The sequence below is a fragment of the Austrofundulus limnaeus genome, unplaced genomic scaffold, assembly GCF_001266775.1.
Source record: "Austrofundulus limnaeus strain Quisiro unplaced genomic scaffold, Austrofundulus_limnaeus-1.0 Scaffold488, whole genome shotgun sequence".
Taxonomy (NCBI): Eukaryota; Metazoa; Chordata; class Actinopteri; order Cyprinodontiformes; family Rivulidae; genus Austrofundulus; species Austrofundulus limnaeus.
The window spans coordinates 172,440-175,097 of NW_013952890.1; the positions used below are offsets into that span (position 1 = coordinate 172,440).

At 37.7% G+C, this 2,658-nt stretch overlaps 1 protein-coding gene across 2 annotated transcripts in view; it reads right to left on the reverse strand.

Moving 5' to 3' along the window:
• drd2l (dopamine receptor D2 like) overlaps window positions 1-2,643 on the reverse strand; it is a 28,602-nt gene extending 25,959 nt beyond the window's left edge. For both annotated transcript variants that reach the window (XM_014025627.1, XM_014025626.1), the window contains exon 1: window positions 2,402-2,643. The gene's annotated coding sequence lies outside the window, so the exon portion shown is untranslated. The remainder of the gene's footprint in view (window positions 1-2,401) is intronic.
• Window positions 2,644-2,658: the final 15 nt, after the last annotated feature.

Sequence of the window (2,658 nt, forward strand, 5' to 3'; positions counted from 1 at the left end):
GGGTAGAACCTGAGGAGGACCTCGTGCACAAATTATGAGGCACAGCTGTGATTTATAAAGGGAAAATGCGCAGAAACGTGCGTACGTACGGTTTTATAAATCTGAATTTTTTTGGCGTACGCCATTTCCGCCTTTTGGCCGTACGTTCACTTTTAGTATGGTTTCCACGCAATTCTTCATAAATGAGACCCCAGGAGAGTCATAATTCACATTTTCTCCAAGAGACTTCAAGTACACAACAAAATGTATTTAACAGCTAAAAAGGTAGATTCTGCATATGTCCCCTTTAAATCCAGAACAATTATCCCAAAATGTTATTTTTCAGATTTATCTAGTTGACTTTGGTCTTGCAGGATAAAGTCATGGGGTTTCTTACAAACTGAAATCTCACTCCGTTGCTACATTGTTCACTTTTTTAACCTCAGCTGTCGCCTCAGCTGCATCCAGCACTCTTATCTCTCCGTCCTCATGTCTTTGTTACTCTTCCTCTGCAGTTCAGCTCCTCCCTGGACACTCTTGACAGGTCTATTACAGTCTCAGCACTGTTCGGCCACAACATGGCCGATTTAMAAAAAGTATAAAGGAAGACAGACGAGTTCTCAAACATGCACTCTCCTCTCAGGCGATGAGCTTGGCCTGCAATAAATCTTTCATTTCTTACAGTGAGATGCAGGACTGAGCCTCAGCCACAGGGAATGATGTTCAGCTGCAGTTTAATCAGCTTTCTGCTGAGTTTAAGGCAAAAAAAGCAGCGCCACGCTCCGCAACTCTTCGCCAGAACTCCTCACACGACTCTTTTGTTTCTAATGATGAGTCAGTGACTTTAGGAAACTAAACTGCATCGTGTAAAATGAATCTGACATTTGGGCTTATACTCAATAAACAGCCACAAAAGATAAAATGTGCTTTTGTGGGTGTGTAATTCACTTTATGTGTAGAATTAAAAGGATTTTGAGTAGCAGATGAAGYCTTTCAGAAGGCAAGAATGAGTTATGCATTTTTCCCCTTGTACTTTTATAAATRAATAATGAAAATCCTCCACAGAGTAATGTATTCAGTCACTCAGGAAAAAGATTCAAGGTGCAATCTGTCAAAAAAAAAAAAAAACCACAAGAAAATCTGTAAGAAAAGCTGTAACAGAGTATCAGTCTAACAAGAAGTTTGAAATCCATAGCTGTTTGTAATAATCAGAGTTTCTCCTGTGATTGGCAGTACCAATCAATTGGTTAACAAGCAGGAGGGTGAAAAAAAAAATCACTCCCACACCGAGTCACTTCAGGAAATCTCAATCCTGAGGCCATGCTCCACACCCGCCACGGACATCTATTATTCAACAAGCAATTTGGCATCTTCTCCATTTCTCGCTCAAAATGCGATACTGCAGCTTTTGGAAGACATTTCCAAGTGGTGTGAGCCTGATGTGCACAGACTGAAAAATATACTTAATGCTCAGGCATGGACTGAGGAGGAGAGAGGGCTAAAGTATCCAATTTACAGGTTTCTATCCAGAACATCCCACCACCGGAGAAAAGGAGGGACAAGAGACAGATGAGACGAGGTCAGGGCATCAAAATAATCAAGTTTAGCTGCTTGTTTACTCATTAAACCCTCTCCCACTGACAATTATGTGCACGTTTTTAGATTATATTAAATGGAATAGTGTAAATGAATGATCACGAGCTGAAAGTTTGATATCAATTTCTTTATAAAAACCATCAAGTTAAACAGCACTTTAAAGTATGGTGTCCATCAAACAATAATAAAAACTTGAATATCTAAAATAATTTATAAAACCTAAATGTGTTGTTACTGTCTAACGTTTGGACAACTATCAAAAAATGTGCAGAATGTCAAAATATGCAAAGAAACATCCCTTAAAACAGTTATAAATTTATCTAATTAAGGTTAATATTGAAAATTTGAAAATTTTCATATGAATCATATAAACACACTGAGCACCATCTTTCAGTCGGATTACTGTTTAACATGTGTAACTATGGCTTATTGTAACACATTTAATTGACAAATGATGAATACTTTTATTTTAATGTGCAAAAAAATGTGTCCAAATATCTTTAAAATATGTAACAAAAAAAGATACATTGTTAGATTTTTTTCAAATTCAATTACCAATATTTTATTCATGGAATTTTGTAGAGAAATATGAATAAAAGTAAGATCTGAGTCAAATTTCCTGGTTTTATAAACTGGTGAATTCCATRTGGAGTTTTACGACTTTAAAATCAGCACATTTGAACACTTATAAACATGAAAATCGATCATAAATCACCTTAAACCTGACCTACAATCTACTGATTTTTTAAAAACTTGATCAAAAAACATTAAAGATGAATTATTTTAGATATAAAACGTCAGATAAAAACTGAAAATGCACAAATACCTTCACTTGTGTTTAAACTGAATTTCCATCACAGCAGCAGGGTTTGAAGCTGTCTTGCCGTCTGCTCAGGGATCGATCCAATTTCCCTCAGAAACAGAGATCAGCTGGAGCAGACCCTCGCAGCCTGACCCTGGTCAGGTAATAAACTGTGATCACGCGCTCCTTGTTGGTCCGCGCGGCGCAGACAGACAGAGGATGGAGGGAGGCTGTGTGTGTGTGTGTGTGTGAGAGAGAGAGAGAGAGAGAGAGAGAGAGAG